Here is a 26,510-nt window from a genome sequence, read left to right as displayed (position 1 = left end):
TCCCCCTGAAGAGATAGGAGTGAGGTGGCAGGGGTGCCACCCCTCCTATCCCTGCTATTGGTCGTTCACAAGCGACAGAGGACCGCAGATGAGGACGGCGATGCGGCAGCAGAAGAGGACGACGATGCGGCTCCCTGGATCCTACAGAAGCCGGTGAGTTGCCTAGCAACATCTGGAAGGTTACAGTTTGAGACCACTATACAGTTGTCTCTAAACTGTAGCCCTCAAGATGTTGCAAAACTACAACTCCCAGCATGCCCAGACAGCTCTTTGCTGTTTGGGCATGCTGGGATTTGTAGTTTTGAAACATCTGGAAGGCCACAGTTTGGAGATCACTGTGCAGTGGTCCCTAAACTGTAGACCTCCAGATGCTGCAAAACTGCAAATCCCAGCATGCCCTTTGGCGATCAGTACATGCTGGGAGTTGTAGTTTTCATTAGCTGGAGGCACACTGGTTGCAAAATACTGAGTTAGGTGACAGAACCTAACTGAAGATTTTACAACCAGTGTGCCTCCAGCTGTAGCAAAAGTACAAATCCCAGCATGCACGGTCTGTCAGTACATGCTGGGAGTTGTAGTTTTGAAAAAGCTGGAGGTTTGCCCCCCCATGTGAATGTACAGGGTGCATTCACACGGGCAGGTTTACAGTGAGTTTCATGCTTCAAGTTTGAGCAAGTTTGAGTAGAAACCTCCTCCTGTGTGAATGTACCCTAAAAACACTACACTTCACTACACTAACACATAATAAAGGGTAAAACACTACATATACACCCCTTACACTTTCCCCCCCCAATAAAAAGGAAAAACATATTTTACGGCAGTGTTTCCAAAACGGAGCCTCCAGCTGTTGCAAAACAACAACTCCCAGCATTTCCGGACAGCCACTGACTTACCAGGCATGCTGGGAGTTTAACAACAGCTGGAGGCACCTTGTTTGGGAATCACTGGCATAGAATACCCCTATGTCCACCCCTATGCAATCCCTAATTTAGTCCTCAAATGCGCATTGCGCTCTCTCACTTCGGAGCCCTGTCGTATTTCAAGGAAACAGTTTAGGGCCACATTTCCATACTCAGGAGAAATTGCACTACAAATTTTGGGGGTATTTTTCTCCTTTTACCCCTTATGAAAAGGAAAAGTTGGGGGCTACATCAGCCTGTTAGTGTAAAAAAATGAAAATTTTTACAATAACATGCTGGTGTTGCCTCATACTTTTTATTTTCAAATGCGGTAAAAGGAAAAAAAAGACCCCCAAAATTTGTAACGCCATTTATCCTAAGAATGGAAATACCCCATATGTGGGTGTAAAATGCTCTGTGGGCACACAACAAGGCTCAGGAGTGAGAGCGCACTATGTACATTTGATGCCTAAATTGGTGATTTGCACAGGGGTGGCTGATTTTACAGCGGTTCTGATACAAACGCAAAAAAAAATACCCTTATGTGACCCCATTTTGGAAACTACGCCCCTCACGGAACGTAACAAGGGGTATAGTGAGCCTTAACACCCCACAGGTGTTTGAAGAATTTTCATTAAAGTTGGATGGGAAAAAAAAAAATTTTTCACTAAAATGCTGGTGTAACCGTAAATTTTTCATTTTCACAAGGGAAAATAGAAAAAAGCCCCCAAAATGTGTAACCAATTACTTCTGATAAAGAACATACCCCATATGTGGATGTAAAATGCGATGCTGGTGCACTACAATGCTCAGAAGAGAAGGAGCGACATTGGGCTTCTGGAGAGAAAATGTGTCCGGAATTGAAAGCCACGTGTGTTTACAAAGCCCCCATAGTGCCAGAACAATGGACCACCCCACATGTGACCCAATTTTGGAAAATACACCCCTCAAGTAATGAAATTAGGGGTACAGTGAGCATTTATGCCCCACAGGTGTCTGACAGATTTTTATTTTGCACATCCCATTTTATTTTGCACATCCCACTATTCCAAAGATCTGTCAAACGCCAGTGGGGTGTAAATACTCACTGCACCCCTTATAAAATTTTGTGTGGGGTGTAGTTTCCAAAATGGGGTCATATGTGGGGGGGTCCACTGTTCTGGCACCACGGGGGGCTTCGTAAACGCACATGGCCCCTGACTTCCATTCCAAACAAATTCTCTTTCCAAAAGCTCAATGGTGCTCCTGCTCTTCCGAGCATTGTAGTGCGCCAGCAGAGCACTTGACGTCCACACATTGGCTATTTCCATACTCAGAAGGAATGGTGTTACAAATTTTGGGGGTCCTTTTCACCTATTACCCCTTGTAAAAATGTAACATTTGGGTAAAAAACTGCATTTTAGTGAAAACATTTTTTTTCATTTACACATCCAACTTTAACAAAAAGTCGTCATACACCTTTCAGGTGTTAAGGCTCCCTGCACCCCTTGTTACGTTCCTTGAGGGGTGTAGTTTCCAAAAGAGTATGCCATGTGTTTTTTTTTTTTTTTTTTGCTGTTCTGGAACCATAGAGGCTTCCTAAATGCGACATGCCTCAAAAAAACATTTCATCAAAATTTGCTTTCCAAAAGCCAAATGTGACTCCTTCTCTTCTGAGCATTGTAGTTCGCCTGCAGAGCATTTTACTTCCTAACATGGGGTATTTTAATACTCAGAAGAGATGGGGTTACAAATTTTGGGGGACATTTTCTCCCATTACCCTTTGTAAAAATGGTAAATATGGGGGGGAAAAATGCACTTTAGTGAAAAAATGTTTCTTTCATTTACACATTGATTTTAAAGGGGTATTCCAGGATTGTTTTTATATTTGATTATGTTACAAGGGTTGTAAAGTTAGTGTACTTCATAATATGGTGTCTATACCTGTGTGTGATGGTTTTCTCACAATTCTTCTTTGATTTTCCCCCCACTATTTATTTTTATCAGCATGCAAAAGGACTGTTGTCTCGGATTTTTCCCAGCTTGCAATGTGGCCGAGACCTGACTCACTAGTCAGCTGATGGCTGGGAGCCTGTCTGCTTCAATGGGTGGAGGGATCAATCTGCAACTAATGCAAAAGCTGTAGGCACCATGATTGAAAACCACAGGTCTTTTGATGGCTGATGTCCGGGAGGGAGAAAAATGGAATTGTGGGATTTGCAGTCAAAAAAAGAAAAGTCAAACACGAAATACAAGTTCACAAAAAGCTAACCACAGTGTTTTGGTAATCTCACAACATAGCCATTTAGCCCCAAGACAAGCGCAGATCCTTCCTAAGCATGTCTATTACTGCCTGCCAGGTACGTACTAAAATCACCTTATGGTGGATAACCCCTTTAATGAAAAGTCGTCAAACACCTGTAGGGTGGTAAGGCTCACTGGACCCCTTGTTACGTGCCTTGAGGGGGTAGTTTCCAAAATGGTATGCCTTGTGGAGGGGGGGGGGGGGGTTCTGCTGTTCTGGCACCATAGGGGCTTCTTAAATGCGACATGCCCCCCCAAAAACCATTTCAGCAAAATTCACTCTCCAAAATCCCATTGTTGCTCCTTAACTACTGAGCCCCCTACTGCCCCCGCCGAACACTTGAGGTACACATATGAGGTATTTCCTTACTCAAGAGAAATTGGGTTACAAATTTTGGGGGGCTTTTTCTCCTGTTACCCCTTTTAAAAATTCAAAAACAGGGTCTATAAGAACATGCGAGTGTAAAAAATTAAGATTTTGAATTTTCTCCTTCACTTTGCTGCTATTCCTGTGAAACACCTAAAGGGTTAACACACTTACTGAATGTCATTATGAATACTTTTAGGGGTGCAGTTTTTATAATGGGGTCATTTGTGGGGTATTTCTAATATGAAGGCCATTCAAATCCACTTTAAAACTGAACTGGTCCCTGAAAAATTCAGATTTTGAAAATTTTGTGGAAAATTGCTGATGAACTTTGAAGCCCTCTGATGTCTTCCAAAAGTAAAAACATGTAAACTTTATGATGCAAACATAAAGTAGACATTTTGTATATGTGAATCAATATATAATTCATTTGGAATGTCTATTTTCCTTACAAGCAGAGAGTTTCAAATTTAGAAACATTTTACATTTTCAATTTTTTCAATTTTGGATTTTTTCCCCAAGAAATAATGCAAGTATCGACAAAAATGTACCACTAACATAAAGTAGAATATGTAAAAAAAAAAAAACAATTACGGAATCAGAATGAAAAGTAAAAGCATCCCAGAGTTATTAATGCTTAAAGTGACAGTGGTCAGATGTGCAAAAAACGCTCTGGTACTACACTCTGGTACTCTGGTGAAAATTGGCCGGGTCCTTAAAGGGTTAAGCATTAATAACTCTGGGATGCTTTTACTTATGAATTTGATTCCAAGAATGTTTCTTCATGAAATATTCTAGTTTATGCTAGTTGTAAATTTCATGAAAACTTTTAAAATGTAGAATTTTTCTTTACTTTTAAACTCTTTGCTTGTAAGGAAAATGGACATGCAAAATAAATTATATATTTATTCACATATACAATATATCTACTTTATGTTGGCATCATTAAGTTGACATGTTTTTACTTTTTGAAGACATTAGAGGGCTTCAAAATTTAGCAGCAATTTTCCATTTTTTCACAAAAATGTCAAGATTGATATTTTTCAGGGATCAGTTCAGTTTAAGTGGATTTGAGGGACCTTCATAGTAGAAGTACCCCGTAAATGACCCCATATTCTTTTGTGCATTGTAAAAGATTTTAAGGTTATTTTGATTTAAACTAAGAATTTATACGTACAGGTGCTTTAGAAGGATAATGCATGTTAAATGTAAATGTTTTTATTGCGCTGTTAGCTTACAACCAGGTAAATATAAAGTGTGTATTTGAATAAACCAAGGATATATACATACAGGTGCTTTAGAAAGCTAATGTGTGTTAAATGTATATGCTTTTTATTGTGCTGTTAGCTTACAAACAGGTAAATGTAACATGTGTTTTCATTAAACCAACTAATACACACACGTTTTATTGCATTGTTAGTTCACTAATGGCATGATTAAACCTCGTAAATGTAAGTAAAGATGCTTTAGATGACTATGCTGCATTTACTGCAATTTAAATCTGTATTGTTATCATACAGGTCAGCCCAAAGTAGAGATATTTGTATGTGCCTGGAACAATGCTTGCTGAGGTGTGTAGTGCACGATGATGCTTCTGCAAGAAGTGACAGGTGGTCCTTAAAGGGGTACCCCGCCCCTAGACATCTTATCCCTATCCTTTGGATAGGTGATAAGATGTCTGATCGCAGGGTTCCTGTCGCTGGGGACCCACGCAATCTCCTTGCTGCACCCAGCATTTGTTTAGAGTGGCGGGCGCAGCGCCAAAGCCGGAGGCTCAAGCCGTCAAGGCCATGCCCACTCAACGCAAGTCTATGGGAGGGGGCGTGACGACAATCACATCCCCTCCCATAGACTTGCATTGAGGGGGTGTGGCCGTAAAAGCTCGAGCGTGGCATGGCTGTGACATCACGAGCCTCTGCCCCACATTGCCAGTCATCCGGCACAGAGCGAAGTTCGCTCCATGCACCGGATGTCTGGGGTGCCGCAGACGAGATGGCGGGCATCTCCAGCAGCCGGACCCTTGCGATTAGACTTCTTATACATTATCCTTTGGATAAGGGATAAGATGTCTAGGGGCAGAGTACCACTTTCAAGACTGTGCTCACTTTTCTGTGAAATTGTATAGATTAGTGTTTGTGCTAAGTGTGTGGAGGTTCTTGTGATATGAGAGGGCTCTTTTTGCTTCTTTTAATTCTGCAGGATCGCTCTGCTCTGGCTCCTGCACAGACTGTTTGTCTGTCTGACCTCTGAAGGACCAAGCATATTTTAACCTTAAAGGGGTACTCCAGCTCTAAGACATCTTATCCCCTATCGAAAAAATTCCAAAATTTCTTGAAAACTTAAAAAGTTTTGAATTTTTTTGGGGAAACTCTTTGCTTGTAAGGAAAATGGACATGCAAAATAAATTATATATTGATTCCCATATACAGGGTGGGCTATTTATTTAGATACACCTTAATAAAATGGGAGTGGTTGGTGATATTAACTTCTTCTTTGTGGCACATTAGTATATGTGAGGGTTGAAATTTTTCAAGATTGGTGGTGACAATGGCAGCCATTTTGAAGTCGGCCATTTTGAATCTAACTTTTGTTTTTTCAATAAGAACAGGGTCATGTGACACAAACTTATTGGAAATTTCACAACAGTTTTAACGTAACTTTATTCTTTCATGAGTTATTTACAAGTTTCTGACCACTTATAAAATGTATTCAATGTGCTGCCCATTCTGTTTGATTGTCAATGCAACCCTCTTCTCCCACTCTTCACACACTGATAGCAACACCGCAGGAGAAATGCTAGCACAGGCTTCCAGTATCCGTATACACTGCTATATACTACTATATACACCGCAGGAGAAATGCTAGCACAGGCTTCCAGTATCCGTAGTTTCAGGTGCTGCACATCTCGTATGTTCACAGCACAGACAATTGCCTTCAGATGACCCCAAAGATAAAAGTCTAAGGGGGTCAGATCGGGAGACCTTGGGGGCCATTCAACTGGTTCACAAAAACCAATCCACTTTCCAGGAAACTGTTCATCTAGGAATGCTCAGACCCGACACCCATAATGTGGTGTTGCACCATCTTTCTGGAAAAACTCAGGGAACGTGCCAGCTTCAGTGCATAAAGAGCGAAACACATCATCATGTTGGCCACTGGATATGCGAAATTGCTACATGATGATGTGTTTCCCTCTTTATGCACTGAAGCTGGCACGCTCCCTGAGTTTTTCCAGCAAGATAGTGCACCACCACATTATGGGTGTCAGGTCTGTGCATTCCTAGATGAACAGTTTCCTGGAAACAGGATTGGTCGTCATGGACCAGTTGAAAGGCCCCCAAGGTCTCCCAATCTGACCCCCTTAGACTTTTCTCTTTGGGGTCATCTGAAGGCAATTGTCTATGCTGTGAAGATACGAGATGTGCAGCACCTGAAACTACAGATACTGAAAGCCTGTGCTACCATTTCTCCTGCGGTGTTGCTATCAGTGTGTGAAGAGTGGGAGAAGCGGGTTGCATTGACAATTCAACACAATGGGCAGCACATTGAACACATTTTATAAGTGGTCAGAAACTTGTAAATAACTCATGAAAGAATAAAGTTACGTTAAAACCAAACACATCATTGTTTTTCCTGTGAAATTCCCAATAGGTTTGATGTGTCACATGACCCTCTTCCTATTGGAAAAACAAAAGTTGGATTCAAAATGGCCGCCATGGTCACCACCCATCTTGAAAAGTCCCCCCCCCCCCCCTCACATATACTAATGTGCCACAAACAGAAAGTTAATATCACCAACCATTCCCATTTTATTAAGGTGTATCCAAAATTCTAAATCTTCTTTTTTACATTCACATGTTCTTGTAGACCCATTTTTTTTACAAGGAAGGGGTAAAAGGAGAAAAAGCCCCCAAAATGTGTAATCCAAATTCTCTCGAGTAAGGAAATACCCAGGGGCGGACTGACATCACTCAGGGTCCCCGGTCCAAATAAAGCAAGGGCCCCCAGCAAGACTCCACTTCTGCCCCGCCCCTATTCCCACCCAGTATGTATATGAATATTTACCATAGAAAGGAATAGGGGGTGCAGTGCGCTTGATGCTATGGGGTACTTTGAGGGATGGCAATGCCAATCAGCTTAACTACACCAAGTGCCTTAACCCCTTAAGGACCCGGCCATTTTACACCAGAGCGTTTTTTGAACATCTGACCACTGTCACTTTAAACATTAATAACTCTGGAATGCTTTTACATATGATTCTGATTCAGAGATTGTTTTTTCGTGACATATTCTACTTTAACATAGTGGTAATTTTTTTGTGGTAAATTGCATCCTGTGGTAAAAATTCCAAAATTTTATGAAAAGATTGAAAATTTAGCATTTTTCTAACTTTGAAGCTCTCTGCTTGTAAGAAAAATGGATATTCCAAATTTTTTTTATTTTTATTCACAAATACAATATGTCTACTTTATGTTTGCATCATAAAATGTATGAGTTTCTACTTTTGGAAGACACCAGAGGGCTTCAAAGTTTTCACAAAATTTTCAAACTCACTATTTTTCAGGGACCAGTTCAGGTTTGAAGTGGATTTGAAGGGTCTTCATATTAGAAATACCCCACAAATGACCCCATTATAAAAACTGCACCCTCCAAAGTATTCAAAATGACATTCAGTAAGTGTTTTAACCCTTAGGTGTTTCACAGGAATAGCAGCAAAGTGAAGGAGAAAATTCAAAATCTTCATTTTTTACACTCGCATGTTCTTTTAGACCCAGTTTTTGAATTTTTGCAAGGGGTAAAAAGGAGAAAATTTTTACTGGAATTTGAAACCCAATTTCTCTTGAGTAAGCACATACCTCATATGTCTATGTTAATTGTTCGGCGGGCGCAGTAGAGGGCTCAGAAGGGAAGGAGCGACAAATGGTTTTTGGGGGGGCATGTCACCTTTAGGTATCCCCTATGGTGCCAGAACAGCAAAAAAAAACATATGGCATACCATTTTGGAAACTAGACCCCTCGGGGAACGTAACATGGGGTAAAATTAACCTTAATACCCCACAGGTGATTCACGACTTTTGCATATGTAAAAAAAATAAAAAAAACATTTTTTACCTAAAATGCTTGGTTTCCCAAAAATTTTACATTTTTAAAAAGGGTAATAGCAGAAAATAACTCCCAAAATTTGAAGCCCAATTTCTCCCGATTCATAAAACACCCCATATGGGGGTGAAAAGTGCTCTGCTGGCGCACTACAGGTCTCAGAAGAGAAGGAGTCACATTTGGCTTTTTGAAAGCAAATTTTGCTCTGGGGGCATGCCCCATTTAGGAAGCCCCTATGGTGCCAGAACAGCAAAAAAAACAAAAAAAAAAAAACATGGCATACCATTTTGGAAACTAGATCCCTTGGGGAACGTAACAAGGGGTAAAGTGAACCTTAATACCCCACAGGTGTTTCACGACTTTTGCATATGTAAAAAAAAAAATTTTTTACCTAAAATGCTTGGTTTCCCAAAAATTTTACACTTTTAAAAAGGGTAATAGCATAAAATACCCAAAATTTGTAACACAATTTCTCCCGAGTATGGCAATACCCCATATGTGATCCTAAACTGTTGCCTTGAAATACGACAGGGCTCCAAAGTGAGAGCGCCATGCGCATTTGAGGCCTAAATTGCATAGGGTGGACATAGGGGTATTCTACGCCATTGATTCTCAAACAGGGTGCCTCCAGCTGTTGTAAAACTCCCAGCATGCCTGGACAGTAAGTGGCTGTCTGGTAATACTGCGAGTAGTTGATTTGCAACAGCTGGATGCTCCGTTTTGGAAACAGTGGCGTACCAGACGTTTTTCATTATTATTGGGGAGGGGAGGGGGGCTGTGTAGGGGTATGTGTATTTGTAGTGTTTTTTACTTTTGATTTTATTTTGTGTTAGTGTAGTGTTTTTAGGGTACGGTCGCACGGGCGGGGGTTCACAGTAGTTTCTCCGCAGCTCAAACTTGCAGCCAGACACTTACTGTAAACCTCCGCCCATGTGAGTGTACCCTGTACGTTCACATTTGGGATGGGGGAACATCCAGCTGTTGCCAGACTACAACTCCCAGCATGTACGGTCTATCAGTGCATGCTGGGAGTTGTAGTTTTGCAACAGCTGGAGGCATACTACTTTGGCAGGGAATGCTGGGGATTGTAGTTATGCAACAGCTGGAGACACACTGGTTTGCTACTTAACTCAGTGTTTCACAACCAGTGTGCCTCCAGATGTTGCAAAATTACAACTTCCAGCATGTCCGGTGCATGCTCTGAGTTGTAGTTTGCAACAGCTGGAGGCACACCGGTCGTGAAACACTAAGTAAAAAAAAAAAAAAAAACTCTGTGTTTCATAACCAGTGTGCCTTCAGCTGTTGCAAAACTACAACTCTCAGCAGTCACCGACAGCCAACGGGCATGCTGGGAGATGTAGTTATGCAACCAGCAGATGCACCACTACAACTCCCAGCATGCACTTTAGCTGATTGTGCAAGCTGGGAGTTGTAGTTATACAACTGCTGAAGGTACACTTTTCCATGGAAAAAATGTGCCTTCAGCTGTTGCAAAACTATAAGTCCCAGCATGCCCATAAGGGAATGCTGGGAGTTGTGGTGGTCTGCCTCCTGCTGTTGCATAACTACAGCTCCCATCATGCCCTTTTTGCATGCTGGGAGCTGTTGCTAAGCAACAGCAGGAGGCTGTAACTCACCCAACTGTTGATCCACGCTGCAGGTCAGTCCCTCGCCGCCGCCGCAGGGGATCCCAGGAGCGGGATGCAGGGGATCCCAGGAGCGGCGGCGGCGGGGTCCACGTCCCGCACCCGCTCACGTCCTCCGGAAGAGGGGCGTAGTGGGTTGCGGGAGTGACACCCGCAGCAGGTGCCCTGATTGGTCGGCCGGTAAACCGGCCGACGAATCAGGGCGATCGTGAGGTGGCACCAGTGCCACCTCTCCCCTGCCAGCTATGGCTGTTCGGGGCCGTCTCTGATCGCCCCGATCAGCCAGTAATTCCGGGTCACCGAGTCACTGGAGTCCCGATTGACCCAGAATCTGCCGCAGATCGCTGGACTGAATTGTCCAGCGATCTGCGGCCATCGCCGAAATGGGGGTCATTATGACCCCCCTGGGCGATATGCCGCGATGCCTGCTGAACTATTTCAGCAGGCATCGGGCACCGGCTCCGCTCCAGATGGCTGCGGGGGGCCGGGAAAGCACATGACGTTCTCATACGTCATGTGTCATAAGGTCTCGGAAATGGAGACGTATGAGAACGTCATGTGTCCTTAAGGGGTTAAAACACTGAACTCCTTTTTTTGCCAACTTGGGATCTCTGTCTGTGATACCCAGTCCAACTTGGCTCCTGCCTCTACTCTCCTTAAAGGGATACTCCGGTGGAAAACTGTTTTTTTAAGAAAGTTAAACAGATTTGTAAATGACTTCTATTAAAAATTCTTAATCCTTCGAGTACCTATTAGCTCCTGTATACTACAGAGGAAATTCTCTTCTATTTGGGATTTCTTTTCTGTCACGACCACAGTGCTCTCTGCTGACACCTCTGTTAATTTTGGGAAATGTCTAGAGCAGCATATGTTTGCTATGGGGATTTTCTCCTGCTCTGGACAGTTCCTAAAATGGACAAATGTGTCAGAAGAGAGCACTGTGGTCTTGACAGAAAAGAAATCCCAAATAGAAAATAATTTGTTCTGTAGTATATAGCTGCTAAGGATTATATAATTTCTGTAGTATATAGCTGGAAGGATTACATAATTTTAATAGAAATAATTTCGATATCTAGCAAACAACAGAGCATGTATGTGCACCCACCGCTCAGTGGAGACCGTTGCGTGTAGAAGTCCGGTAACGGGAAGCTGGATCACAGCTTCAGCGCAGGTAGAAATGTGCGAAACTGCCAGCGTAGCCTCCGAGCGCCATTCTACTTGCGCTGATGCTATGATCCAGCTTCCCTTTACCGGACTTCCACACGCAACGGTCTCCACTGATCGGTGAATGCACGTACGTGCTCTGTTGTTTGCTACTATTGATACTTCATACTTTGTGTATGTGCACCCCGCAGGAGACATAGAGTTGGTTTGCTGAGGCCGCGTTGACATCCAGGACAGGTGTAGTTTGTCTTTTGTGTCCTCTCCCCCCCCCCCCCTTCCTTTCTCACTGTTTGAATAATTTACATATCTGTTTAACTTTCTGGCACCAGTTGATTTAAAGAAAAAAAGTTTTCCACCTGAGTACCTGCCTTTCACCGCTCACTACATGATGGCACAGTCAGATACTGTATATAACTCATATCTCTGACTGTGACATCATATAGTGAGCGGTGAAAGGCAGGTAGAAAATAGCAACTAGTCCATTTATAAGCCACACACTTTACCTTTTTTGCCTCTCGCTTGGGTGAGGCTGAGGCCTCTTAGATTTATTACAGAATTAGCACCGCAGCACAGAGTATTTCTGGAGTGAACTGTAGTGAGTCAGACTGTCTGCTTCACTACAGTCCCCACTAGAAATACTCTGTGCTGCTGGGAAACCTACTCCATCTTCTACCTGCCTTTCACTGCCCCCTACATAATATATAAGATATAAGTTATATTTCACATATAATTTATAAGTCAGACTGTGCCATCATGTAGGGAGCGGTGAAAGGCAGGTAGAAGATACATACAACTATACAATTCATAAGCCACCCACCTGGCCAGGCTAGCCTGTTTTTGGGTCCATGCAGATGTTGACTGAGAAAGCTGGCAGAGAGATCAAGGCACTTCTTCAGCAGGGCTCTGTGCACTGAGGACAAGCAGGGCTCTGTACACTGAGGGGGCTCCATACACTGACAACAAGAAGGGCTCTGTACATTGAGGTCAAGCAGGGCTCTTTATACTGGCGACAAGCAGGACTCTGTACACTGAGGACAAGCAGGGCTCCCGGACACTGAGGACAAGCAGGGCTCCCGGACACTGAGGACAAGCAGGGCTCCCGGACACTGAGGACAAGCAGGGCTCCCGGACACTGAGGACAAGCAGGGCTCCCGGACACTGAGGACAAAGCAGGCGCACTGATCTTTGGCGGCAGCAGTAAACTCTGGCACTGTCGGACGTGAAGTTCACGTGACCTAAGCGCTGCTCCCAGGCAGCCACTGCGGCTCTCTTAAAGGGCTGCCGCTACAGTGGCTGTCTGGGAGCAGAATAACTGTAACAGCTCCGGGCTCAGCTCCGACCTAGCGGCTGCGGTGGTCCCTTTCCCCTTGATGGGCCCTTTCCCCGTGTCGGGCCCGGCTATTTAAAAAAATAAATAAAAAATTTAAAAGATTTTATATGACAGGCGGCGGACAGCGGGCCCTTTTCCCGGCCGGGCCTTCGGACCATGTCCGAATGGACCAGCCAGTCAGTCCGCCCCTGGAAATACCTCATATGTGGACATAAAGTGCTCTTTGGGAGAAGTAGAGGGCCCAGAAGGGAAGGAGTGACAGTGGGATTTTGAAGAGCGAATTTTGCTGAAATGGTTTTTAGGGGGCATGACGCAGTTAGGAAGCCCCTATACTGCCAGAACAGCAGTTTACCACAGGTGTTTGACGACTTTTCATTAAAGTGGAATATGTAAATGAAAAAATAATTTCACTAACATGCTAGTTTTTGCCCAAATGATTACAACGGGAAATAGGAGAAAATACCCACCAAAATGTATAAATACCCCATGTGTGCGCACTACATTGCTCAGAAGAGAAGGAGCCACATTTGGCTTTTGAAAAGAAAATTTTGCTGAAATGGTTTTTGGGGGGCATGTCGAAGCCCCTATCATGCCAGAAAAGCAAAAAAAAACTAAAACATTGCACATTATTCTGGAAACAAAACCCTTCAAGGAACGTAACAATGGGTACAGTGAGCCTTAACACCCCACAGGTGTCTGATAAAAATGCTGTGGCTACCCCAAATTTTTCATTTTCACAAGTGGTAATAGGAGCAAATGCCCCCAAAAATATGTAAATACATTTCTTCGGAGTAAGGACATACCTCATATTTGGACATAAACTGCTCTGTGGGTACACACCAGGTCTCAGAAGAGCAGGAGCGCCATTCAGCTTTTGGAGAGAGAATTTAGCTGGAATCGGAGTCGGGGGCCATGTGTGTTTACAAAGCTCCCATGGTGCCAGAACAGCGGGACCCCCCTCAAGTGCAATCATTTTGGAAACTACACCTCTCAAGGAACATAACGAGGGGTTCAGTGAGTATTTAAAACACACAGATGTTTGGAACAGTGGGCTGTAAAATTACAAATTGTTTTATTTATTTTTTCACAAAAATGCTGGTGTTACCCCAAAGTTTTTATTTGCACAAGTGGGAATAGGAGAAAATGTCCCCCAAATTTGGTAACCCCATTGCTTCTGAGTATGGAAATACCCTTTATGCGAACATAACATGCTGTGCGTGCGGATTCATAGAGCTATGTTTACATTTGAGGCATATGGCATATCAGTAGCTGACAGTTACATACATTCAGAGGAAAATAAAACAAAGAAATAACCACATGTGACCCCATTCCACACAGTACACAGTAAATTGGACATTTTGAATGGACGGGTGTTTCCTAAATTTATTTTCTAGGAATGGATGAAGTTTAGTTTGGGAAAAATTAAAATTGCTATTTTCACCTATGCTCTGCTTCATCATTTTGTGAATAACTAACATGTGATCCCCAAATTGTTGCCTTGAAATATGACTGAGTACATGAGAGACAACTCTGTTCACATTTGAGGCCTATATTTCTTACTGACTTATCAGTAGCTGACGGTTACATACATTCAGAGGCAGATAACAGAAAGGAACACCCATATGTGAGCCTATTGCAGACATTACACCCCCTAGGGAAGGTGTACAGGTATAGGGGTGAAGTGGACATTTGGAATGGACGGGTGTTCCTTAAATTTATTTTCCAGGAATGGGTGAAGTGTATTTTGGGGGAAAGGAAAATTGCAAATTTACTACTGATGCCAATTATGTTCCCAGAATGATGATCCAGAGAATAGCCCAAAGTAAAAAATGCCCACCCCAAACTCTATGCTCTGAATCATCATTGTGGGAATGTTTTGTGTGTGGCCATCCCTAACCTGTTGCCTCAAAAGCGCACACCGCTCATTTGAGGCAACATAAAAAAAAAAGACCCTGATGCTAGTGACTCAGTGACCCATGACCGATTTTTGGAAAAAATACCCCAAAGGGGTCTTATCAGGGTTATTTAGTGAAAGTGTTTTGCTCAATTTTGTGGTTTATGGATTTAAAATTTGGAATGCACTCTGGACTGGTACATTGTGGTCAAATTATAGGAAATTAAAATGGGGTAAGAGGATTAGAAATTTAGTACTCCATGGAAATGAGGTACTCCCTGAAGCAATCTTTAAAGCAGACACCCGGATGGTCGGGGCATGTGTCACACTGAGTTTTGGTGTTCTCCCTTATCCCCCTCCTGTGACACCCCTTTCTATTATGGGGGACCTCACCTGGAAAGTGTGCCTGGTACGATCCTGGCACCTACATTTTCTGTTCCAAGGGAACTCCGGCCTTCTCTTTCCTGGTCGCCAAAGATCAGGGCCCTTAGGACTTCATCCTGGAACTGAAGGAATGTCCCTGTGTTGCCAGCGTACTGGGACAGTACAAAAGAGTTATACATGGCAACCTGGACCATGTAGACCGCAACTTTTTTTATACCATGCCCATGTTTTACGCATGGTGTTATATGGCTTGAGGACCTCATCAGAGAGGTCAACTCCCCCCATGTATCATTTGTAGTCCAGAATACAATTGGGCTTGAGGACCAATGCCGTGGTACCTCGCACAGGGACAAGGATGCTGCCATTACCATGAATTGTAGTCAGCATAAGGACAACCCTCTTAATCTTTTACCTGACAAGCAACAGATTTTCACTGGTAAGGGCATGGGACTCACCCTTGAGTATAGGTGTCTGGAGAAAATTTGTAGGGAGGGAGGCTGATGCTTCTGCACGGTCCCACAAGCAGACGTGGATCTAGTGGCGAGGGATTTGAACAGAGGGACTCTGGAATAAAAGTTATCCATGTAAAGGTGGTAACCCTTATCCAGCAGTGGGTGCACAAGGTCCCACACAAGTTTTCGGCTAACACCCTGAGTGGGGGGACATTCTTGGGGTTCAATACGGGAATCCCATCCCTCGTATACTCTAAACTTGCAAGTGTACCCTGAGGTACTCTTGCAAAGTTTGTAGAGTTTCACACCATACCTTACTTGCTTAGTGGGAATGTACTGGCAGAAGCTGAGTCTCCCCTTAAAAGTGATAAGAGACTCATAAATAGAGACCTCCCTTTGGGGTACGTAGGCCTCCAAAAATGTGGCCCCATAGTAATCTATGACAGACCTGATTTTGTACAGGCGGTCATAGGCATGATCACTTTGGGGGGACATGCTGCTTTATCAGCTTAATGCAGGCATTTCTGCATGGCTTCAGACCATCCCCGTGTCATGGCAATACTGTAGATTGGGGTCTGATACAGGACATCCCCACTCCAGTATTGCTGACACTGTTTTTTTTACTAGGCCCATATGCAGGCACTAAAATGTCCTCATTTGGGATGCATGCTCCATTGGGCCTAGCCAAAAACAAATCTGGGTAGTGGCCGATGAACTGTTGGGCGTATAGGTTCCTCTGCTGCACCATTAGATTGACAAAGTCTTCACTGAAATAATAACTAAAAAAAGTCCATTTCAGTGTACCCTGACTAGGTCAATCTGGATTCCTGTGTTGCCAATAAGCTCAGGAATCCCAGGCTAATAGTCCTCTGGGGCTCTCCAGACAGGTTCATCAGTAGGGGGCTCCGGTAGAATTGTTTGGGTGGTTGGACTCCTAGTACAGGTGGCAGGGTCGCTCGTACAAGTGTAGGTCACTGGGTCACTAGCATGGGGGTTTGTGGCCTTCTGGGGGGCCCATCAGAACTAGATGATGAGGATGAGAAAGACCACAAAAAAGTGGGGTCTTCTTCACCCTCACTGGCAGATTTGGTGTCAGAGGCAAGTAAGGTATATGCCTCTTCCACCGAATATGCGCGGTGGGCCATTATCTTTTTTCTCTACGTTGGCTGGGGATGGGGGGGGGGGGAGGGAGTGTGTGAGTGGGGGGGGGGAGTATGTGTGTGTGTGTGTGCTTGGTGCAAACTAAATAACTGTATGATTTATGAAATCACACCATTATTTTATGAACAAAAAAATAAAAGAAGTCTGCGCCCCCAAAAAAGTAGGGGTGCAGACTGTAGTGCCCTGATGCCCTAATAGGGCCTGGGTCATGTGACTAACTGTGCTGTGGACCCTCGGGCACCTATTAGGAGGTCAGGGGGAATTTTTTTTTTAACGCTTTTTTCTTACCCCCTACCTGTCCCTCAAGACAATCTGTCCCTTCGCTAACAGTGGCTGGATGCACAGATCTGGCAGAGGGGAGTCCCTGGCTCCTTTACTCACTCTGCCTGCCAACTGTGGTGGGTTAGCACCAGTCGTTCCTTCCGACCAATAACTGCTCTCCTGGGGAGGTGATGTATAAGCCACCTCCCCCTAGTAACAGAAGGTGATTGGTGGTGTGTAGTGCACCAACGATTGCCTTCTTTTTCTGCGTCATCGGGACCCAGAATCGCCATAAATCGCCAGTCTGAATTGACCAGCGATTTGCACCGATCGCCGACATGGGGGGTCTCAGGTCCCCTCCAGGCATTTGCAACAGATTCCTGCTGAAATACCGTTCTATTCACCTCCCGGTTACTGGCAGTGAATGGAATCATTCAGGGAATACAGGTACACCCAGGGTTCTTAAGTACCAGGACGCCAAGGCATACCTGTATGCCCTATGTCAAGGACAGGTTAACAGTGTAAAAGTCCCTACTTCCTTTGCTGTTTCCTATTGGCCCATTGATTGACACATAAACTAGCAAATCATTGTATAACCTGGGATTATCATGTGATAGTTTGCTACCCCTGTACTTCCTGCTTCCTTTGGGTGCCAAAATACTATGTTTCCTGATCCCTCATGTTATGATTTCGCGCTTGCTTAAATGGGAAATGTTTAACCCATTAAGGACCAAGGACGTACAGGTACGTCCTTGGTCCTGCTCCCGTGATATAACGCGGGGTTACACGGTAACCCCGCATCATATCACGGCGGGCCCGGCATCATAGTGAAGCTGGGACCCGCCGCTAATAGCGCACAGCGCAGAGCTGAGCCACGCGGCTAAAAGTGAAAGTAAAAAGTGCCGGTTAACTCAGTGGGCTGTTCGGGATAGCCGCGGCGAAATCGTGGCATCCCGAACAGCTTACAGGACAGCTGTAATGAATAAAAAGCGATCAATAAGTCCTATCAATGCAAAAATGGTACCATTAAAAACTTCAGATCACGGCACAAAAAATGAGCCCTCATACCGCCCCATACACGGAAAAATAAAAAAGTTATAGGGGTCAGAAGATGACAATTTTAAACGTATTAATTTTCCTGCCTGTAGTTATGATTTTTTCCAGAAGTACGACAAAATCAAACCTATATAAGTAGGGTATAATTTTAATCGTATGGACCTACAGAATAAATATAAGGTGTCATTTTTACCGAAAAATGTACTATATAGAAACGGAAGCCCCCAAAAGTTACAAAACAGCGTTTTTTTTTTTCAATTTTGTCGCACAATTATTTTTTTTTCCATTTCACCGTAGATTTTTGGGCAAAATGACTGATGTCATTACAAAGTAGAATTGGTGGCGCAAAAAATTAGCAATCATATGGATTTTTAGGTGCAAAATTGAAAGAGTTATGATTTTTTAAAGGTAAGGAGCAAAAACGGAACCCCCCCGGTCCTTAAGGTGTTAAAACTTGTGAGAGCCACTCACTCATTGCTACTCATTAGTCATTCAAAGCACATTTAGTTGTATTTTCTTGGTTTATTCAAGCCAAGAATTTTTTTCTAGGTTTAAGATAGCAGTGCAGTAGAAAGAATTTCAAGTGAATGTGCATTTGCCATCTAAAGCACAGTTACATGAATTTCCAAGGTTTAATCAAAACATTTTTTGTTTTAAAGAAAATGTTTATTTAGGTTTTCACAATGAGCAAGTTAACAGATAAACAAGCAAACAACCATATATGTCAGCCAACATTTGACAAACTCATCATACACAATGTAGAGACAAAGAAAAGGGGAAAGGGGGTTATTCCCAAATTGGTAGTAATGTAGAGAGTGATGGCATAAAGTTGCGGTAAAGTCTTCACAAGGTTCATGTCACTATCTCTAAAAATCCAGATAGCTAGAGTCTCATCTAAGTCACGAACAATGAACTGCAGTAGGGACTGGAGTGCTAGATTGGTCGATATAGTGCAATGGTTTACCTGAGGTTTGGGGGGAGAGGGTAGGAAACAAAGGAATGGGAGTAAGAAAGGACGAAAATGAAAAAGAAGAAAAAAAGAAGAAAAGAGGGGGAGGAGCGGGGGAGAGTCAGGGGATGAAGCAGGAGGAAATGGAAAAGAGAAAAAAGAGAGAAAAAGCAGTTTCTAGATATGAAGAAGAGGAGCAGTAGGGGAACATACCTGACTGTCCGGACCACCTCCACCGGCCTTCAAAATGGTTCACAACGCCAAATGATGAGTCCGAAATTCGGGAGAGGCCATATAGGTAAGCCAGGGGGACCAAATCATGTGATATTTACTAATTTGATTCTTGGAGTCAGCCAAAAGCTCCTCCATTCGACACACCTGAGAAACTTCTTTGACCAGACGGAGTATGTCGGAGGTACAGATGACTTCCAAAGTCTAGGAATGACTGTCCTAGCAGACATCAGTAAGAAATTGTCCAAATGCGTCACTGACTGGGGCGAGGGCTGTGGGAAGATAGAGAGCGACACAACGGATGGGCACTTTGGAAGGGAGAGGGAGGTAAGGGTGTGAATTGTATGAAGAATTGAAGCCCAGAAACTATGTAACACTGGGCATGTCAGCCAGATATGAGTCATCGTCCCTCCCGGCTGTCCGCATCTCCAGCAGAGATCCGGGACGGACGGGTACATGCGTGAGAGGAGGGCTGGTACACGATACCATCTGGATAGGATTTTATAGTTGGTTTCATGCATTTTACAAGAGCTTGAAGATTTATGACATAGGGTGAAGGCGCGTTTCCAGTGCGTTTCAGACAGCGGGTTACCGATTTCTTTCTCCCATGCTGCACAGAAAGGGAGAGAGGACCAAGGGCCAGAATTGAGCAGCAGGGGGTAAATAACACTAATGGCATGTGGGACGGGTGATGTCAGAGTGCACAAGCTTTTAAACTGGGTGAGCGGACGATGTAGGTTAAGGGAGTGTTTGTGGGAAACATAGAAATGTTGCAGTTGGTTATATTGGAAGTTGTGCATGATGGAGTGTGGGGAAGTACCGAGAATGTCATGGAGTTGCTTGAGGTCACTGTCCATCATTACAGAACGAAATGTGGGTCCATCAAGGCGTTTGAGAGATAGAAAAGTAGAGGAAGAGTGGGCAGGGGGAAATGCACATTTACCAAATAGGGGCATCAATGGTCCGTCAGGGGTGAGCAGGGGCTTGTGGGAGAGGTAAGCATTATAAGTCTTAACGATGGAGTCCAGAATCGGTGGTAGTTGTGTAATGGAGCGCAGGGCGGTGGGGGCTTTTGGCATCCACAACAGGTTCATCGGTGCAAAGCCAGATGACTGGCTCTCCAGCTGTACCCATTGTTTGTTATGCTGATTATGGAAGCTGTCTAAGACGCGTACCAGAACTGCTGCTTGATAATGTGAAAGACAGTACGGCAGAGCCAAGCCCCCTTCCGTCTTGCGCCTATACATAAAATTTCTAGCCAATCTCAGGCCCAGACAAAATTAGCCTGAAGTAAAGTGACTTTTCGAAAGAGGTTACATGGATAGGGAACAAGAGGGTACATGGGTAGGGACAGTAGCAAAGAGGTAAAGGAGGCAAGGAAGCATCTGGTCAGGTCAGAATGCAAAGTCTGGAGAAGGGGGGGGGGGGGGGAGTTGACCCGGTATGTGTCTGTAAGGGTGGCGGGGATATGTATTCCTAGATATTTGAGTGCAGTCAGTTGCCACTTGAAGGGGTATAATGATTTAAGTGATCGTACTATGTGTGGTGGGAGGGTGATATTCAGAACTTCACTTTTGGCTGGGTTAATCTTATAGTTGCTGTATTTGGAGAATGTATATATGGTGGATAGCAGGGATGGGAGTGAGGTGAGATACAACAGGACATCATCAGCAAACGCCGAGCATTTGCAGTGGCCTCAAGACAATGGCAGCCCCCTAACACCTGGATTATGGCGAATGGCCGTAAGCAGGTGGTCCATACATAATACGTAGAGGAGTGGCGAGAGGGGGCATCCCTGTCTCGTGCCATTAGGAATCTCAAAGGATATGGAAAACTGGCCATTTATCCGGACCTGATCCTGGGGGGATCTATAGAGAGCCATGATGTGATTTTGCATCGTGGAGCCTATGCCGATCTGGGATAGTGAAGCCTCCAGGAATTCCCAGTCTACCCGGTCAAAGGCCTTCTCCGCGTCCAGTGAAAGCATGAAAAGGGGGCAATTTGATCGGCGTGCCAGATGGACAGCGGAGAAGGCTCGCAGAGTGTTGTCCCTCGCCTCCCTACCTGTCACAAAACCCACTTGATCCGGGTGGACAAGGAACTCCATATATCTAGACAGTCTATTTGCAATCAGTTTTGCGAACAGTTTAGTAGGGATATGGGTCGGTAATTAGAACAAATCAGTGGGTTTTTCCCTGGTTTGGGTATGACGGTAATATAGGCTCGAAGAAAGGAGGGGTGGATGGATGAGGTTCCTGAGATGTCATTGAAAGCCGTGAGAAGGGGGGAGGACAGTTCACCACTGAGGGTCTTGGCCATGTAGCCATCCGGCCCAGGGCTCTTACCCACAGGCATGGAGGAGATCGCACAATCCAGTTCCTCAGGGGTGAACAAGCCTCAAGGGAGGCGATGGCTTCGGGGGGGAGACACGGGAGTGCAGTGTCTGCCATATACTGTGAAAGGGGAGGCAAGGAGGCATCAGATGGGCCGAGAGCTGGAGGTTTAGAGAGGCTGTACAGGTCCAAGTAGTAGGTGCGAAATGTTTCCAAAATTTCCGGGGTGAGGTGAGTAATAGGCCCAGACTTGGAAGCAATAGTGGGGACATTAAGGTTAGATTTCTTTTCTTTCAGGACTCTGGCTAATAGACGTCCCGACTTATTGCCCCATTCATAAAATAGTTTACCCGTGATTTGTTTGTAGTAGCAGTGTTTCGCATTCAAAAGTATCAAAAGCTCTTGCCAAATTTTGATAATATCCCTGAGGGTCATGTCTAGTTGTGACTGTTTGTGCTGGGACTCAAGGTTATGCAGCTGCGTGAGGAGAGAAGAGAATTTAGTGGAGGCTGCGCTCTTGAGACACGCCACATGCCTCACTAGAGTACCACGTAGCACGCATTTGAGCCCCTCCCATTTGGTCAGTGGAGGAGATGGGTCATGCGCATGATCTTGGGTGAAATTAGAGATAGTTAATTTGAGATCCTGGAGGCACAGGTCATCATTCAGTAATGATTCATTTAATCTCCAAGATGCCTGGGTTTGGCAAAAGAGGGCAGCGAGAAAGTGAAAGTCACGGGTGCATGGTCAGACATGGTTACTACACCGATTGAAGCAGAATGGAAATTGGGCAACAGGGAATGTGAGCAGAGTACATAATCTATCCTACTGTATGTGCGTCTAGGATGTGAGTAGAAGGTGTAGTCCCGATCTTAGGGCTTCAGCAATCTCCAAACATCTACTACCTGGAGAAGATGTAGCTTCTTTTTCAGCGCTCTGAGCTTGGCATGTGAGAGGTAGGAGTCTCCTGAAGAGGTGTCGATAGAAGGGCAGAGGGGGAGGTTAAAATCACCACATAGGGCTATGGGGCCATCAGCAAAGTGCGCAAGTGTGTCTAATGTGTTGATGAGGAAGGGGACTTGGTTATGGTTAGGTGCATAAATCAACGCCACGGTAAGTGGTTTATCTGAGAGGGAACAGTTGGCAAATATATAGCGGGCGTTTGGATCAATGTGCGAGGAGCGTATGGTAATTGGGAGGGACTTTTGGAAGGCTAAGGATACTCCTTTCGTTCTGGCCTCCAGGTTAACACTATGGAGCCAGGACGAATAGTATCTATTAGTGAGTGGGGGAAGTTGGCCTTATTTAAAGGGGGTTTCTTGCAGGGCAAGTATGAACTTTTTGTGTGTGAAGAGAGTACAATGTCTGGGCTCGCTTCTCAGATATGTTGAAACCCTTAACGTTAAGGGTGGTAACATTAATATTAGCTGCCATGGGAATGTGTGTGTATGGAAACTGACTCACCCGTAGGAAAGGAGGCCGATGGAGTGTCCAGTCCGCCAAATCTGCACCTGCTGAGAGAGGAGAGAAGAGGGGGATCAGAGAGAGTAGGAAAGGCATAGAAGAGCATCCACACAGACACGGATACGAAGGGACTAGAGGGGAAGGCCATAAGGGCCAGAGACTCAGCCAGAACCAGGCACACTAAAGTGGGTAACACAGTAGGCGTACCAAAGCGTGAGGCACATGTGTGTATACAATAACATGGGTAACATTCAACTAGAGGGAATGAGAAAACAGGTCAAACACAAGACTGTTTGATTAAAGAAAGAACCTCTAACCTAGATGAAGGGAGAGGTGCTAGTATATAACAGGCTATAAACATAACTCACGGGCACTAGGCCCATTGCTAACAGATGGGCGGGAGGCAGAGTAAGGAAAGCAAAAATATTACAAGTATCTCAGACAAGACATGTCGTCTCAGGTGGCCACTTGAGTACTGTCAGGAGCACAAGTTCAGAGAGGGCAACAGACCATCAGGAAGGAGTGCAACCACAGTCTGAAACGAGGCCAGCAACCCAGGGAGATTTCCAGGTGAAGGATCAGCATTTTCAGGGTTTGCGCTTATATCTCTGGGGTAGAGGATATAAGTTCTTCTCCTCTCTCCTGGATGTGATTGGGGGTGGCTATCTGAGGGGGAAGGTCGGTGTCCACCGGTCATCGGGGCGAACATCATGTCCCAGTCCGGCAAGTGAACCTGATGAAGTTTAAATGTGGTTAAGAAACCAGGTAAGTCCGCTGGGCTACGAAGAGTGGCAAATATTGAACCATGTCTCGCCGATAGGGAGAAGGAGTTGGAGGAGGGGCTTCAGGGAAGCTCGCAGCCGCAAGGTTCGGAGGGACAGGTCTGGATATAGATGGATTTGGGTTCCATTATAAGACACAGTCTTAAGGTGACGCGCCTTACACATGATATCGTCCTTCTGGAGGAAATGATGCACCCTGCAGATCACATCCCTTGGTTTCTTGGGGTCAGGGTTTTTATGGGCACAGTCTAGTTCCAACAGTGAATCTGGCAGCTTTTGAAGGATTTCATTAAAGATCTTTTGAAGGGTGCCCGAGAGGTCTTGTGGGGGCACTGATTCTGGTAGGCCCTTAATTCTAATATTGTTTCGACGATTCCTGTTGTCCATATCGTCCAAATAGTCTATTGTTAATGCGTTCTGTATGGTAAGATTGGCTGTGGTCTCTTGTAACTGCTGAATATGAGTAGAGGTCGTGGCTTGTAGAACTTCCAATTTACAGACTTTATCTTGAAAGCTAGAGGTCCTGAGTCCAGGCAGATCTGAGGTCTGAAGCTAGAGAGTGCATGTCTGCCTTTGTCGGTAGTAAAGCCAGCAGGGCCTGCAATTCCGGGAAATTTTTAAGGGTATTGACAGCAGCCTCTGGCGAGGGTAGAAGTGAATAAGGAGCCATCGGAAGTCCAGCAGAGTGAACAGGGGCAGTGGGCGCCGACCCAAAGGAATAGTGACCCTTATACCGCTCAATATACAGAAAAATGAAAAAGTTATAGGTGGACAAAATAGGGTGATTTTATATTACTGATTTCGTACAAAAAGTTTGATATTTTTTTAAGCGGTACAAAAAATTGAAAATTATCTAACCATGGGTATCATTTTAATTGTATTGACCCACAGAATAAGGAAAACGTAATTTTTACCGTAAAGTGTACAGTGTGAAAATGAAACCCTCCAAAATCTGCAAAATTATGGTTTTCATTGAAATCTCCTCCCTAAAAAAATGTATTCTTTGGATTTGCCGTACACTTTTTGGTAAAATGAGAGGTTTCATTGCAAAGTACAATTGGTCATGCAAAAAGCAAGCCCTTATATGGGTCTCAACACCAACACAAATGACCATAATAAAATAATCATGAAAAATTACTTTATTGTTTACAAAAACATGATATAAAAACATTTAATAGACATGAAGATGAGGTACAACAGAAGCACAGGTGGGAATCAACTGAATTCTATCAAAAATGAAAACATGCTGTGTAGAAAGATATATGTATATTATGAATCACGTATGGGGCAATGCAGGTAAGTAAACAATGCAACTGTGGTCATAAGGTGCACACTGGTAAATTGTGACCAGTCGTGCTGTGCAAATATACATACAAAAATGGGCAATGTAACATAAGTATGGGCCACTATAGGAGGGACAATGGCTACTCCGTGGGGCCACAACCTGTATCATATATCAAAAACAGACCATAGTGTAAATATAATGGACACAGTAAAAAATAACCTGGACATACACTCCACACACCCCCTCTCAACTGACCCCGAACGCGTTTTCGCAATCTTGCTTTCTCAAGGGGCGCTTAAAAAAAATCTAAAACTTTTTGTACAAAATCAGTAATCGCCCAATTTTGACCAACTATAACTTTTTCATTTTTCCGTATATAGGGCGGTATGGGGGATCATTTTTGAGCCATCATCTGTACTTCTTATCGATACCACATTTGCACATATAATACTTTTAGATAATTTTTTATCAATTTTTTTTATAAAATGTGACAAAAAAGCTGCATTTTTTGACTTTGTGTTATTTTTTATGTTTATGCCATTCACCATACGGGATTATTAACATTATATGTTGATAGTTCGGACATTTACGCATGCGGCAATACCAAATATGTTTATTAAAAAAAATGTTTATGCTTTTTGCGGGTAAAATGGGAAAAAATTCAATTTATATTGGGGAAGGGGATTTTTAACTTTTTTTTTACTTTTTTTTTTACATTTTTCAACTCTTTTTTTAACACTTTTTATATCCCCATAGGGGACTATCTATAGCAATCATTTGATTGCTAATACTGTTCAGTGCTATACAGCAGGTGAGGGGACCTCCGGGCACCATGCTGGATGATCGGACCGTCGCGTCAGCGCTGCGGGCGATCCGAGCATCCATTCAAAGTACCACAATGCCGCAGATGCCGTGATCTGTATTGATCACGGCATCTGAGGGGTTAGTGGTGGACATCCGCACGATCGCGGATGTCGGCCATTACCGGTGGGTCCCCGGCGGCTGATAGCAGCCAAAACCTGCCGTGTATGATGCTAGCACCGTTCCGATGCTCACAGTCATACACAGGACGTAAATGTACGTCCTGGTGCGCAAAGTCCCACCAAACCATGATGAACATTTACGTCCGTGGTCGTTAAAATGGGCTTGGACCTTAAGGGGTTAAATAGAAGTAATTTTTAATTCTAGAAAAGAACTCCGTCCGGCACCAAGTTATGGGGTAAAAGGCTTGTCTTTATTTATTCCACAGCAGGTTACATACAGATCAAGATGTCTGACGCGTTTCGCCCTTTACAGGGCTTAATCGTAGACTAATACATCTTGTAACAAACATGATTAAAATACTGAGCGATCCGGTCACATAACCTATCACATCATCACATTAAAATTACACGGAAGAACTGGATACCTGGATAATACATGGATCGGGCTCTATTTGCATATCCTGAGGTAATTGACTATGCGCTAGT

The sequence above is a fragment of the Hyla sarda genome, chromosome 1 (genome assembly GCF_029499605.1).
Source record: "Hyla sarda isolate aHylSar1 chromosome 1, aHylSar1.hap1, whole genome shotgun sequence".
Classification (NCBI taxonomy): Eukaryota; Metazoa; Chordata; class Amphibia; order Anura; family Hylidae; genus Hyla; species Hyla sarda.
Note: the sequence above shows the minus strand (reverse complement) of the source record.